We start from the raw sequence: 15039 nt of genomic DNA, 5'->3' as shown, positions 1-15039 counted from the left end.
GGTTTGTTAAACTTGCTAGCTTTATAATTGTATCATTTTCATTAATTTTTGACACATTTCCAGTTGTTATTACTTCAAGGCATATTTTTGGCCACCCCCGTTCTGAGTCAATTATACATAATTGACTTTTTATTGCCTACAATTCATTGTGTCTGTTTTTTTTTTCTTTTCTTCCTCCCTTATTTTGTTTCTCTCTTTGCTGTAGTTTGGATAGCTTTATCCTTTGTCGTTAAGCTCACAGCTTTCTGTAAAATCTGACTGTGAAAGTAATTTTAGTAAACTTTTCATTTAAATATTCTATTCCTTTCTCTTTTTCTTCTCACTATGCTCATTCAGGTTTTACTTCAAATAATTGAGAATATTTATCCTACCTGTACTGTCTGGTAATTTCCTTGTTTCTATCATTTCTGAATTTGATTTCTGTTGACTGATTTTTCTTGTGCCTATGGGTCAAATTTCCTGCTTCATTATAAATATAGCAGTACTTGCTTGGATGCTGGATGTTGAAAATTTATTCCTGTTGAATATCTGGACTTGTTTTTTCATCTGCCATTAAAGAATTATATTTTTAAGTTTCTATAGAATTAGTCTAAGGTAACTTTTGCTCAGTGATAATTTAGCCAAATCATTAGGGTAAAAGGTGTGATTCTTATGAGTTTGCTACTAAGTTTTCTCTGTGTCCAGTGTTTATTTTCCATCATGATTCTTCATGACTTAAACACTTCTCAACGTTGTGTGAACTCTGGGAACTGACCAGCTTGTAGTTCTCTCAGAGTTTTTCTCTGATTGACCTCATGGAGTTTCATCTTGCATCTATATAGCTTAGTGTTCAGCAACAGAATCAAGGGACGCTTATTCAGTTTTCTGAAACTCTTTCCCTGTGTAGCTTCCTTTTTTCTGGAAGGAATGAACACTAACTGAAACATTTCATTGACTTTAGTCTCTCTAAACTTTTTTTTTCTGTCTTCTCAAATCATTGAATCTGTGGTGTACCACTTGTGTTCACCTCCCTATGCTTGGTCTAAAGAGTACCCACACGCAGAAAGCTAGGGCAAGCATGGGGCACACCTCATTTGCTGGATCTGGCTTCAGAATAGTAGACTTTGTCTGAGGTATCACAGTCCCACAATGCCTTTTGTTTCGCTTTGAAAAGAATTGTTGCATATATTTTGTGCAGTTTTCTAATTATTCACGGAGGGAAGAAAGTCTAACTGCAGTGACTCCTTCATGGCCAGAAGCAAAAGATACCAGGACCATTTGTGTGTGTGCATTTTACACCTTAATAATTCCTGGAACAAGTAGTAGGTCTAAAAATCAAACTTCAAAGGCAAATGGAGACAGACTCATGAATTTTCAGGTGAGGTTTTTTGTTCCTTTTCTTGAGCTCAGGACATGGTGTATAATAAACTTGTCTTGTCCTTTTGCCAATGGGCAGATTTTTTTCAGTTCTGGTTGTTCACTGAAGTTATAGGCCTTTGAAGTTCCTGGGGTTTTATGTAGGCAAATTAATTTAAAATTCTTCCACTATTGAGACCCCACATTTTGGCTTTTACATACTCGTGATTTCAAAAAAATTTAAATTATTACGTTCTACTACGTAGAAGCCAGCAGTTCTATTTGCCATTACCAAAACACACTAAAGAGCTCAGAGTAAAAACACCTATGGTTCCTTTTTTTCTCTTTCTGTTTTTCTTTTAAACCTTTGAGATTTTCTTTACTTTCTTGAGTGCTTAGCAAGTATTTTAAAAAGATGTTTATTATATTTCCACTTCTAGATGGCTTTTGGAGTATATAGTGAAATCGTCTTATAAGAGTTTTAATTTTACTCATCAGCTATAATATCAGGAATGAAAACATACATCATGATAAATAATTTATACAGCTATATGGCTATTAGTTAGTATTTTTAATAGCTTTAATAATGTTCCAAAATTGATCTAATTTACCTAGACTTTCTCCGCTGTTTGAGATGTAAGGTTGTTATGCGATTTTGACTATTATAGCTGGTTCTCTTAAAACTGTGTTGTGTATAAGAATATTTTTCTCTTTTTGAGTAACTTTTCTTAGATAACATCTAAGAAGAGGAATTTGGGGGTTGAGGTAAATGAACCTTTTTAAAAGTCTCATCTAGTTTCTAGAAAACAACCTTTCCACTATATCTCAGTCAAAGTGTAAGGGATTCAGACTGAATAGCAGCTAGATATTGGTTTTTCAGTTTTCATTATTTACAAATAATCAAGGGAGTTAAGCTAACTCCTGAAAAAGATAGTAGTTCTTAGTAGCTTAGCAATACACTCAACACAAAAGAAGAGGTGCAAACCTCCAGGCTGTAATTTTACAGAAAATATAGCAGCTGTTTATTTGCGTTCTTGTTATTCTGGGTTTTTTTTTTTCCAGTAAACACCAGCAGTTTCCACTTAGTTCCAGGTGGCTGTAATGTAAAATAGTTGACATTAAAAATAATAATAAAAAAAAAACCCTTGTCACATTTTGCAGTAAAAACGTTTATTTCAGACTGTTTGCATTTTCATTTGGTTTCTGGCAAGCCCTTGGGCATACTCACAACTGTACATTTCAACCTACGAAATCCAGGAATGGTGGGTGCCCCTGCTTCCCAGGCAAGAACTGTGCCAGAAAAGGTCCTAGGTCTTGGCTGAATACAGTTATGCGTTGTATAACCCCAGGGATGTGTTCTGAGCAATGTATTGTTAGGTGAGCATAACAGAGAACTTGCACAAACCAAGGTGACCTAGCCTAGTACACACCTGGGCTCTAGGGTATAGCCTCTGCTACTTCTAGACTAAACCTGCACAATACTGTATTATTCATACTGTAATACCTGTACTGAATGTTGTAGGCAGTTGTAACACAAGGGTAGGTATTTGTGTGTCTAAACACATCCAAACACAGAAAAGGAGCAGTAAGAATTTGGTATTATACTCTTACGGAACCACTGTCATAGATGCTGTCCTTGACTGAAATATTGTTATGCAACGCCTGACTGTATCTCTAACAAAGGTTCTCAGCTGTGTGTGAGAAGGTGCTACTCTGGCTGTGAAGGATCTTTCCACTCCCATGCTTTCAACGACTAGCTTTGGGCACACAACCCACCTTCTCTCTGTGCCTGGTTTCCTCTTTGGTACAATAGGCCTGTTTTTTCCTAATGTTTTCAGAAGGTAAATGTAGCATGTCAACTATCTTAACGTATCAGCAGAAAAATTAACCAGTTCTGTAGGGCTTTTTTTCACCTGTTTGTTTATGCCACTTTTATACCCTTTAATAAGTTGAGAGGTTATTATCTTTTTTATGCCCACTTCCCCACTCAGCCATAAGATTTCGTAGACTGTCTCCTACCTGCCTCTTGTTGCTAGGACCTGGCACATATCTAGTATGCAATAGTTGCTCAGTGAGTGCTTGATGAATGAATACGTTATTGCCAGCATAACATTTATTTCATCAATGCCATTTAATCATTTCCTGCTAATGTTTCCTTGTTTGCCGGAAGTTAGTAGCACATATTTTTGTATTTCCTTTAATCTTCCATTTTATAACATCTTCCCAAATGCACTCAAACAATACACTCAATTTTTTCCAATCTCTGTGTGTTTGTGTAGGCATTGTGACCATTGACATGGGGCCTTGGAAGAGACGTGTTCAATATGTGTTTGCTGAATAAATATGTTTTCCATATGTAGCTAATTATAATCATGACAGGAGGATACCTGTGGGTACTTAAGGGAAGAGTTGTATCTGGATGTGTTTGCATTGTTAGTAATAATGATTTAATAAGCTTAAAACTAATATTCAATTGTTAGTTGTAAGTAGGTTAGTAATTGAATTAAGAAAATGATTGAAGAGGATGGGCAAAAGGGAACAGAAATAGGAGAGAAGTGGATCGGAGAAACCCAAAGTCTGGAGCAAAATGCCCTGCCGAAGGCCTGCAACTCCTTTAAGGCTCCAGAGGCTAGCTTGCTGAAACTTCATCCCTGCCACCCCCCCAGCACAGCTCTGCCGCAAGGTCACTGAGCAGGCAAGGTTCACTGGGTGGGGCTGCGCCTCTCAGGGACAGTGAGTGCTTTTGGAGGAGTTAGGGAATGTAGAATAGAATGTTTGAACCTTGTTAAAGAGAGTAAGAGAGAGTAAGAGAGAGTAAGAGAGTGCTCGGACTAGAAAAGGAGAAAAATAGGTCCTTTCTTCTGTGGCCTTGGTATGTTCTGAAGCATCAGTCTGTCCAAGCACAAAGCTTCTAGAGTGTTAATTGCCACTCCTATGATTTGTGTGCGGAGCCTGAATTTGGGTTTTCTTCGATATCCTGCTTCTGGGCTGTGTTCCCTGTCCCGTGTTCTGTTTGTGTTAGGATCATAAATAACTTAGAGCCATAATAGTAAAAGGTAAATCAGTCTAATTAATATAGCTAGTTCAAAACATAGTTTAATTGGAGAATACAAGCCCAGCAAGTATTATGGTATAAAGCTTTTGGCCTTCCCCTGCTAGATGTATGAAATAAATATACAGCTAGCCTGGAGTCTTGGTCTTTGCTGAAGCCTCACAATAGGAGCAAAGATCCCTTGGCCCATGCTGTTCTTAAACCTTTAAATCTCTGTCTGTCTTTTCATTTTCCTTCATTTTCTCATCTCTGCCAAGTACTCGGAAAGAACCACTGTGAAGTTTGGGGCTGGTTCCCCAACAATGATATACCAGATCAAATAGGCCTAACATTTTTTGAGCTGTGAAAACCTGTGCTTTGCTTTCTCAAGCATGCTTCCAGCTTCTGATTAATCTGAGCCTTTCTTTGTACTTGTATTGATTGGCCATCCACAGAGAAAACAGTGCTGAGTCCATGCAATCTAACATTCATTAGAAACTGAGCCAAATTTCTGTATGTGAGACTCTCTGGACTATTTTCTTTCTCTCTCTTTTCCTTCCTTCCTTCCTTCCCTTCCTTCCTTCCTTCCTTCCTTCCTTCCTTCCTTCCTTCCTCCCTCCCTCCCTCCCTCCTTCCCTCTCTCCCTCCCTCCCTCCCTTCCTTAGCTCAGAGATCTCTCTAGTTCCTTTATCTACAGAGATTTCTTTCTTTCTTTTTTTTATTATTGGGAATTCATAGAGGGCACACAGAATCAGGTTACATTAATTGCTTTTGTTAGATAAGGGCCCTCTTATATTTGTGTCCTGTCCCCAAAAGGTGTACGTCATCCCTTGACCCCCCCTTCCCTTTCTCAGCTCTTACCCTCCCCTACCCTCCACTGTGTACTAGGACCTTAATTGACCTCATATCAGAATTGAGTACATAGGGTTCTTATTTTTTCATTCTTGTGATGCTTTTCTAACAGTAATGTGTTCCATATCCAACCAGGTTAATACAAAGGATGTGAAGTCTCTGTCTTTTTTAGTGGCTGAGTAGTATTCCATGGTATACATAAACCACAGCTTGTTGATCTATTGATAAGTTGGTGGGCATTTAGACTGTTGCCACATTTTGGCTATTGTAAATTGAGCTGCGATAAATAGTAAACAAATGGGACTTACTGAAACTGCAAAGCTTCTGTACAGCTAAGGTGACAATAACGAAAGCAGACAGACAATCTACACATTGGGAAAGGATATTTGCATATTTTGACTCAGACAAAAGCTTGATAACTAGGATCTACCGATAACTCATATTAATAAACATAACAAGCCAATAATTCCTTAGATCATTGGGCAAGAGAGATGAATAGAACCTTCTCTAAAGAAGACAGATGAATGGCTAATAAACATATGAGGAAATGCTCAGTGTCCTTCATAATTAGAGAAATGCAAATCAAAACCACCCTGAGATATCATCTAACCCCAGTGAGAATGGCCCTCATCACAAAGTCTCAAAACTGCAGATGTTGGCATGGATGTGGAGAGCAAGGAACACTTTTACACTGCTGGTGGGACTGCAAATTAATACCACCTTTTGGGAAGGCAGTCTGGAGAATACTGAAAGAACTCAAGCTAGACCTCCCATTTGATCCTGCAATCCCATTGCTGGGCATCTACCTAGAAGGAAAAAAATCCTTTATCAACGAGAAGATTTCTATTGCATATTCTGCAAGTGCTGTCAATGGAAACTCCAGAGGAGAAATGAGTACAGCATATCAGTGGGATTTGAGGATGACTGACAAGGGGAAATTCTACCCTGGCTTGGCCCAGGTTTCAACCTCTGACTCTTATTTTAGTTAATCTGAAATATCCAAACAACAGCTGTGGCTAATTCCCTCTCATTCTCTGTCTCTGTCTTCTTTCTCTCTCACACATACACACACACACATATGCACACACACTCATGCACAGTAGACAGAAAATGGAGTGGTTAAAGACAAATTTTGAAAGTGGATAGACTTGGTTTAAATCTCACCTCTGTCATTTATTTTTTCATCTGCTCTGTGACTCCAAATAACTTTTTTAATTTTTTTTTTAGTTTTACTTACCCAAGTTTTGTTACCTCTCCAAAGGAGATAATGACAGTATTTCCTAGTCTGTTGCGTGAAATGGAATGATTCAGGTAAAAGTTTTAGCACAGTGACTGGCAAATAGTAAGTTCTTAATCAATAGTGATTGTACCTAACACAAGGTCTCCCATGTTTAACTGTACAGATCTTTTCTGATACCTAAAATGGATAAGATTGATGAATTTTTATATTTTTCCTCTTCTGATAGAATATTCCCTCTATCTAAACCTTAGATGAGTGGGAGAGCTTTCTAAATCTGAATTTCAAGAGATTGCCAAATCATCATATCTCATTTATGAAAATACAAATAAGAATTTTGAAAAAAGAAAAGAAAGGTTTCATGAAGGTCACATAGGTTCCATACAGTTCAAACATTAAAAGCGCTCATCCTTGACTTATGGGATAGCTCTTCAGGCTCCTTTTAAAGTTTTCTTATTTCTAGTTTATAAACAATTATAGCAAGCATGGAAGTTCCCCATCTTTAAGCAAAAATTCCTTTCTGAAATAGCAGATTAGGAGAAAATGCAATTCACTGTGGAAAGTGCTAAGTGCCTAATTACCAGAGAAGAAATTGAATAAACAGAAACATCTGAATTTATTTTTAAAAGAAGAAAACTGTTAAGAGTGGCGTTTTCTAAATTGTATTCCAAAAATTCGCAATAGGTAATAGACAATAAAAGAGTTTCCTGATCAAAATGTGTGGAAAACACTGAGTTAAATACAGATAAATTACTCGCTCTCTTTTTTCAGAGCTCTCAGAGGCTTTAATCTCTAAGAAAGTAGAGTGGATGGAGTAGTTTACTGGGATTCTCAGTCTAACTTGACCATGGAATTCTTTTTATGGAACATTCATGAGTCCTGTGCTCCACAGAATCTACTCTGGGTTACTCTGCTCTCAGGCCTTTTGTTCACAGGGTCAAATAGCTCAATATTTGCCAATGAGCACTGAGGACATGACAGCAATACAGTAATAACAATGTGCATGATGCAACGGTACATTTCAAAACTATTGCAACAAGAGTATAATTGTGATGGCTGTGTTAATCAGTTCAATGTAGGCATTTTACATTGTATCTCAAATCAGTTCACTGAACACCATAAATGCTTCAATGTAAAGTTATGATTTAATAAAAGCAAAACAAAAAAATCATAATGATGCCACAAAACAATACAAAAAGAGATGATGTTGTGTTCAATGCCATCCTTGAAAAGAAGTACACACCTTCAAACCAGCTATTATAGTATTAGGAATCCAACCTTGGAAATGCTCTGAGTACCTTTATAAAGTTGCTCATGGCCACATTATTTATGGTATTAAATACTTAGCAACCAAATGTCCATCAGTGAGAAATTGCTGGAATCAATGATGCTAAGCCAACACAATGGAATACTATACAATTGTTCAAAGGAATGAGGTAGCTTTGCTTGTACTGGCAAGGAAATACACACCCACCACATTGTTGAGGAAAAGAAAATTCAAATTCGAGTTGTAGAGAGAATGCATACCAAGATAAGTATTTATTTTAAAAGGCATACACATATGCACACACTAAAACAAATAACAATAAGCAAGTGTGTGTGTGTGTGCACTTGGAGGCATCTGGAGAACAGCAAAGCAGGTTTTAAATTTTTCCTGTATGACTTGTGTTTCCAGAATGTAGAAAGTTGTAAGACACTTTTGCTCGCACCTGACAATGAGATTAAGCTGGTTCAGCCATAGAATTATACTTCTACAAAACCCCACCAGTGCCGAAGACGCAAAGAAATGTATATGTGACTAACAGAAAGAGATGAGCTACTGCTCGGCGAGAGCCCTGCCACAGCTGTTGCTGTTCCCAAGGCCGTGGCCAAGGAAGAGCCAAATGTGCCATCGTGGGAGTAAGGAGAAACAAGCCCCATTTCTACCAAGCTTTCACGAGCAGGTATGGGCTGGCACGCCAGATTAGAATCCTGAGCAAATCCGAGTGAAAGCAAGTCTGCACTCACTCTCCAACCCTTTCCACAGCACCTTCACCAAGTGCCAAATTCTGCAGGAGGGCAAGAGATCTGAGAAAGATTTTCTCAGATGAGCTTGGAGACGTCACTAAGAGTCAATTATCAGTCTGCTGAAAGCTGGTGGCAGGCTAGCATGGTGGCGAGATTTCACAAGGCACAGAAAATTATGTACGGAACTGGAGGGCAATGTATCCTACCTTAATAGCTTATGGCTGTGCTATCAAGAGAAGAGAGAAAGAGAAATCACTCCCAATTTGGAGGGCAGAAAGCTGGATTATGGAGTCTAGAGGAATTTTGTGATTATCACTAATAAACAGATCCCAAGTCTCAGTGACGCTTAATCCCTGATCCTGCATTCAAGTTGTTTGATGTTAGTGGTAAAGTATATTGAACTGGGGCAGCAGAAAATCTCACATCCAGCTCAGTTGTAGATTGGATGATTAGATTGACTCAACTTTCCACATCAGCAGTCTGAAGAGGAAGAGATACACTCTTTTCAAAGAGTTTATCTTTATTTCATCTTGATTCTTTTTATGCACAAGAATGTCCAGAATGCTTCCAAAAATTATGAGATAGGCAAAGACACAGGAAAGGGGATTTATAATCCAGTGAAATATTAGCCAATCAAAGCAGTCCAGATGTTGGAGTTAGAAGTCAAAGACTGTGAAATAACTATGATTAAAATATGATAAAGGATCTAGTGGAGATAGTAGACAATTCAAACAGATGGAGAATTTTAGCTGAGAAATGAAAACTTAATATAAAAAAGAAACGCATTTTTACTTTGTGTGATTTTTGTATCAATTACATTTGGCAGTGAGGAGATGTGTGTTAAATTTTTAAAAATGACTTTAAAAACACATTTCCAAATGTTTTCATGCAAAATGGTTAAAATATAATTCAAGTACTTTAGGGGGAAGCCTCAAACTTTATGAGAAAACTTTGTTATGAATCTCTTCATGATCCTGGATTTCCCGGTAATAATGGTTTTATCATACTTTGGGGCAGTAATACAACCAGGGTCACCACATGGACACCAGGATTTTAAAATAATGAGCAAGTCAGCAGTGCTTCTAGAAGGCTATGTGTGAGAGGTAGGCTTTTCAATTCCAGCCAAGAAAAGCAATTGTCCCTAGGAGAGAGTAGGAAGAAGTGTTTTCTCTGAGGAAAGACTTTTTCCACTTCTATCTTTTCAAGGAGCAACACCATTTTTATGCTCCTAAGTAAGGACATGCCATCCAGGGCGACCAAGCTCAGTCTTGTGCTGTATGTGGCAGAAACCAACATTTGATTTTCAAGATATTATTGATTAATATGCACAAAAGATGTTTCTATTCAGGGTGATATTCTTTTTTTCTTTATCATTTGGTATTCATTGAGGGTACAAATAATTAGTTTACACTGATTGCATTTGTTAGATAAAGTCCCTTTTATAATTGTGTCCTACCCCCAAGAGGTGTGCCATACACTGTGACCTCCCACCCCCTCCCTTCTCTACTCCTTCATTTCCTTTCCCCCCATTGTATTAGCTCATCTACTAACTTCATAAAAAATACGGAACGCTTCATCAATTTGTGTGTCATCTTTACACAGGGGCCATGCGCATCTCCCTAATGTTCCAATTTTAGTATATGTGCTGCCAAAGTGAGCACATGGTGATATTCTTTATGAAATGCTATTAATGGAATTAAATGTGAATAAAACTGAAAAACGCAGAGATGGGTCAATAGGATGAATCGTGCTTAAAATTTAAGGAAATTAGACCTTAAGCAGGGACTCCAGTGACAAGGTGCCTTTTCAGTTCACAATGCTTTTTCAGATACTTACACATAAATTCTTATCAGGCAGAGAAACTTTTGGGTCATGTTCTTTTTTTATTATTATTAAATCATAACTGTGTACATTAATGCAATCATGGGGTACAATGTGCTTGGGTCACGTTCTTTATTGTATACATGTTCAAATCCCCCCGTCCACGGATTTCTAGCCCAAGTATTGACTTATTCTCATGACAGGCTTTTCCCTTGAGGAGGGAAGATCTGACAGACTTTAGTACCTTTAATCCTTCTTCTCAAAGCTGCTGACCAAGCAAGCGTCTAGGGCGGCCTATGCTTCTAGGGCACCCCTCCAACAGAAGTTTATGGCTGTCTCTCATTGGACACCCCCTCATCCCCATCTTGTAAGAACTTCCTTTGTGTGTTCCCTAGAAACTGAGAATCAAGGTTTTCCTCAAAAAGCAGTGCCAGCTGAGACACAAATTACTGACGAAGGTGAAGTTCCTTGGAACACACGCTCGGTGGGAGAACATCCGACAGAGACGTTGCACAGCTGAGGGAGATGTAATTCCTCGGCAGGATATTTTTGTTGTTGTTCTTGTTTAAGAGCTTTGATTCTCATGCTCTGGATTAAGAGTGGCAAAAAAAAAAAAAAAAAAAAAAAAAAAAAAAAAAAAAAAAAAAAAAAAAAAAAAAAAAAAAAGTGCAAAGAGAGGAGAGCAAAACTATTGTCTTGATTTGTCACTTCAAATTCCCAACTCCGGCTCGGGACACTGAGATGTGTAGCTTGTGGTGGTTTCTTGTTGGAAGGAACATCCCTAACTAGGGAGAGGGGAATAGAAAATGACAAGCAGAAAACGAGAAGGGGAGCATATGGTCGCCCCTATCTGCTGCCGAAGGTTTTACAGAACATGTTGCTCGGTGGGACCTCCTACCTGCATCATGAGCAAGCTCGTGCGCTGCATTTGGCTCTTGCCCCAGTGGCTTGAAGCCAGATGATCTCTCTCCTTGCGGGGAAGGAGGAAGGCAGGCTGGGCCATGCACGGCTCTGTGAGGCTAACTATCACCATACCCTTTTCAACCAAAGGCTCTTTTCCTCTTCTTGATTCCAAATCTCTGTCAAGCAGTTATTGCCTACACTGTACTTGTTTGGGTAATGCCTAAATAGTGAGTTGAGCATGGCTTAGGCTGTTTGGCTTCTGGGAAGGATTTTTCTTCATGCATCGAAAATATACAAAAAGAACAGGTCTTTTGCAGGTTTCTGATTGCCTTCTGGGGTCATCAAACCTGAGATTTGATTAAATCGTCTGGTTTTCTAGATACCATTTCAATCTCAGTGGAAAAAAAATACAATTAATATGGAGACGTAACCAAGAGCCATGCTTGTTTACTTGTTTGTTTTATGAAATTTGTAATCCTGTGACTACTGGTATTTTTGGGAGTGGCTTGCAAACCATTTCAATGTGGTCAGGCCGCTGAACCTGGATGACTCCCAACATCTTGTAAATTCATGACCAATTGATAATTATTATTTGAAATATTATTAATTAATATACTACTTATTAAGATATCATAATATACTATATTACATGTTAAATACTTAAATAATATCATTTTAAATATTCATTGGAAACAACAGACTATTTCTCCATTTTTCCAGATGCTTGAATGTGGTAGCCAGGCTAATAATCAAGTGCTGAGTGGATGAAAGGTTGACGGATGCCTGCTCAGCGATATGCCAGTTACTGCAGAGGACTGCATGACTCCTCTCCTCTGGTCTGGACCACTGTAGCACATATTCTACTTAACCTTTACTGACTCTTAAGCCCTGACCTCATTCTTTCCATGCTGCATTCCCTTCATTGCTTATTGAATAAAACCCTCTGTAAACTACTTGCAAATTTTCTGTGCTTTCTCAGCTCTGACCAACCCAGAAGATAAATTCCTAGCAAAATTCCTAGCAAAGATTCGGGCTTCATATATTTGCTCACTGTGGTTCCTCTGACTCAATCATTCTTTTCTACAGACCCTACCTGTCCATGTCCTTTGAGGCTGGGATTAAATCCACCTCCTCCAAGGAGTCTTCTTTCATATCCAATCTCTATCCATTGTTTTGTTTTATTATTATTATGATTTTTATATTCCACAGCACCATCATTCCTTGTAGCTTTTCCTTGAACTGTGAGGTTATATCAATAGATTCTCTTCCTGGAGTGATCAAATATCCCCTTGGTCAAGCTAAAAATGTCTTTTCTGGATGTCTTACTTTTCCTTTTGTGAAGGGTTGTATGTTATGCCAATCCTTTGCAAAAATCAGTCTTTGGCTGCTAAGCATCTAGATTCAACTGTCTTATCACATATCCAGGCAATCAAAAGTCTTTCTACCTCATTAGTCAGTCCATCCTGTTTTCTCATCATTGTTGATTACATTTTCCCAACATTGCAGGTTGTTTGCCAATTCTCAGAAGGAGTTTGTAGATTTCTTTTTCAGCTAAAAAGGTCATAAAAGCAGAGATTAAAGAACCCCTACTATAAACATGGATGGGGGTGGGTCATTTCTTTAGTGTTACTATCTCTTATTAGACAATACAAAAGATTTAGCCTATGAAATATTTTTCACAAAATCATAAATGCCTTGCAGTCAAGGGATATATTTTATTCCTCTTTATGTCACCTTAGTATTTAGCACAGTGCCATGTCATGACCATAGCAAGGCCTTGTTAAATATCTGTTGAATTGAATAATTTCTGAAAGAACAATGCGTGTTAGTATTTCTCTTCCTGAAATGCATTCTTATTTCATTTAATGAGAAGATTCCACAGAGTTTCTAAAATATGATCAAAATCTCTCTACCAAGATAAGTTTTTTTCCCCAGTGGAATCACAGCAAAAGCAACACTTTTTTTTATGCTAATCATTAAAATATCATTTGTTGGTAGTTCTCTGCTCTCAAGTTAATAATCCTTAGCAAAGAAGTCATCCTACAGAAAACCCAGGCACTGCCTTCAGAGCAGAAATGTAAATAGCTGTAATTTATTCTTCCCTATTTTTCAAATATACTACCATCTGGTTTATTCTTCAGCCCTGGAGAACCATACCAAGAATTATTTTCTCATGATCCATTCTCCAACCCCTTCTCGCCCTGGAGATATTCTTGTACTTAGTATTAGCTCACCAGGATACAATAGCCTTTACTGTTCATAAAGGTATTTTATGTCCCATAGAAGTTGGAGTAAATTTATTGGAACTAAATTCTTTGACATCAGGATTCTGCAATGCAACCACAGATTGTGGGCATCACTTGGGATCAGGTTATGTCTCACTCACAAACTTGCCAGAATTACAAGATTATGCTAGTGCTTAAAAGGCAATTTCAGTTGTCTTTTCATTTGGCACAAACTTTACATCCCCCGGTTACTGAACTATACCTCATCAATTCACGATGTCCCTCTTCTCTGCTTTATGTAGCATGAAGTCGGAAAATTGCATGGACAGCTGGCGTTAGGCTTCCATGCTGGAGATTTCTCACTGCACATATTTTACTCATGGATTCAGAATGTACCCTTATCCTAGGTTCCTGATAGAATGGGCCAGAGAACTTAAGAAAACAGGTCCCCATATATTATCACAATAGGATGTAGATGTAACTTGCAAACTGGGATGCAGAAACAGTCTACGGAAAATCTTAGGGCTGTCACTTGGTTTTCAGGTCAGATGTCAGGGCGAACCACTTGCATCTTCACTGCCAGATACCCCTCCACTTCTGTTCTCTACTTGAAAGTCTCAAAATCCAGACTTTCAAGTTTTAGAATTTTAGCTGGACCAGCGTTTTAATATGATGTCCAGAAACCATGAAAAATGTATTCTTCAGTTGAAGGGATTATTAAAAAAATTTTTTCCAGCTCTCAGAATTTACCAGTGGTTAATATTAATAATTGTTAGTAGTGGCACAAGCTTTGAAGAAAAAAATCAAACATTATGCTAAAGGCTGAAGAATGATGTGGGGTGATGTTTAAAATAAAGTTAGGTTAAGGGGCTTTTTTGACGATGACGTGGAATTTGAGCCGAGACCAAAATTAAGTGAGATATTGAATTGGGTCAAAATTTGGGGGAAGGATGTTCAGATAGAGAAAATCTAGGTGCAGTGGCTTTCAGATGGGAACACGTTTGAGGATGAACAAGAAAGATATGTTTCTGGCTTTTAGTGATTAAGTGTAGAGCAGTAGAAATAACTGCAGATGAATAGTCAAAAAACAGGCTATGAAAGGCCTTGTGGACCATAGCAAGGACATTGAATTTTATTCTGAGACATGGGAGCCATTAAAAAGTTTGAGATAGTAAAAGCTTAGGTGAAACAAAAGAAAATCAAGGGCAGTGTAAAGGTACACAGTTAAACACTGCAATGAAACACAAACTTCATAAACAGCCAGAGGGGAAAAGAAAATCCAAGATGTATTAGACAGAAAAAAACACAGTACCAGTCTAGGCGTCACAGTAAGACTCTATACGTTTCTAAACTATTGAGAATAGAGTATGAAAGTCTTAGCACAACAAATAAGTAAGGGAGGAGATGGTTATTTTAATCAGTTAGATGTAAGCATTCCACACTGTATATCAAATCAGCACATTGTACCTCAGAAATGCATTCATGTACACAGTTATGATTTAATAAAGAATTAAAAAAAATTGGGCCAGGTGCAGCAGCTCATGCCTGTAATCCTAGCACTCTGGAGGCCAAGGCAGATTGCCTGAGCTCACAGGTTTGAGACCAGCCTGAGCCAGAGCAAGACCTCG

General features: G+C 38.1%; 1 non-coding gene across 1 annotated transcript; it reads right to left on the bottom strand.

Annotated features, from left to right (window-relative positions):
- Positions 1-10019: 10019 nt before the first annotated feature.
- On the bottom strand, positions 10020-10123 carry LOC111727160. Its single transcript, XR_002774778.1, has one exon. It is a non-coding gene; the product is annotated as a U6 spliceosomal RNA (small nuclear RNA).
- Positions 10124-15039: the final 4916 nt, after the last annotated feature.

This window comes from Otolemur garnettii, unplaced genomic scaffold (assembly GCF_000181295.1).
Source record: "Otolemur garnettii isolate 467f Iridium unplaced genomic scaffold, OtoGar3 scaffold00003, whole genome shotgun sequence".
Classification (NCBI taxonomy): Eukaryota; Metazoa; Chordata; class Mammalia; order Primates; family Galagidae; genus Otolemur; species Otolemur garnettii.
The sequence above is the reverse complement of the archived record's forward strand: the minus strand, read 5'-3'. Positions and strand labels throughout refer to the sequence as shown.